Consider the following 1,355-nt stretch of genomic DNA (forward strand, 5'->3'; position numbering starts at 1 on the left):
CACTCAGCAAGGATTCCTAAATGCTAACTGAGTTGGAACAGAAGACTCTCAACCAAGACCTCTTCTCCATGGGCACCAAAACTGTCTGTTCCCCAGGTGCCTGAACAGAACCAATACCCGAAGTGTTTATGTGCTCCAAATCTAACCCTGGTCCGAATGTCCCTACAGGAGGAATAGGAAGAGAAAAACCAGCAGCTCTGCTCTGTGGGGCAAGTTAATGAGGAAGGGTTTATAAGTGCAAGAACAAGGACTTTTACTTCCACCCAGACAATGTAAAGGCACAAGGCCCAACGTACATTAACTATGTTCCCAGTGTGCAAACCGCAACATAACCATGACAATACTGTTTTGAGGGTGACAATGAATTAAGCACATTTTTGGCACCCTAGAAATACTGGCCAGCTTGGATTCAGCTACAGATCCTGGTATCCAACAGTGCTGATTTATTGCCCAATGTGAACAATGTTGGCTTCCTTTGTCAAACTGGGAATACACAGAAACAATGCAACCAGCCAAAAACACTCGGATACTCTAAACTATCCTGTGCTACAGAAAACATTTTATGCTGCATGCACACTTAGCAAACGGCATTTAACATGTGGGATGAACAATGCAGGAGTAAGCCATGACTTCTCCAGTTCCTGAAAGGAATACAAATCCTGAAAATCCCAAAGACATTCCTCCATAAAGAGTAACTTCTTGGTAATGTTACAAACTTGTAATTGTTTCAAAATTCAAGATAAGCTTGTTATTAAAATAGACTGTGCATTTAGCTGCTTGGAATTAGAATAATCTGAAATACCAGACCATCTGTACCACCACAGTCAGAACCAGTTTAGTCGTACAATGAAGAATTCAGAAAGAATCTTGAGTACTTATGAATACAGAAGTATGTATATTTTTAAATACTTCCATCTACTGTATTTTGGAACTGGGCTGGTTTGAGGTTTTGGGTTGGTTTTATGCCTTGCGCCTCACTCCATGTGTTTCTGGAATTTGCCTCTCTAGTACTGAAAGCTGGTTTTAGATGCAATCATTTATATTCTGAAGAAACACAGAAGATGACAAAAAACCCACTTCAATTCTGTAAACAGGTTTTTTGCGTAATGACTTCTCACAATACAGCAATGCAATTTGAAAAACAGGTATAGTAACATAATACAGTAAAAATCACTCTTTTTCACTTTGCAAGTACTCTTTAAAGCAGACACATTCCAGTTCTAAAGTTACTGAGAGGAAACATTGACTTTCTTTTCAGAGTATCTAACAGGAATACCCATGTGATTCCACAATTACCATAAGCTTACAGATGTTTGAACTGCTACATCCCTCCTACCACCCCTTCCTATTCATTC

The sequence above is a fragment of the Nestor notabilis genome, unplaced genomic scaffold, assembly GCF_000696875.1.
Source record: "Nestor notabilis isolate BGI_N333 unplaced genomic scaffold, ASM69687v1 scaffold9724, whole genome shotgun sequence".
NCBI classification, from domain to species: domain Eukaryota; kingdom Metazoa; phylum Chordata; class Aves; order Psittaciformes; family Psittacidae; genus Nestor; species Nestor notabilis.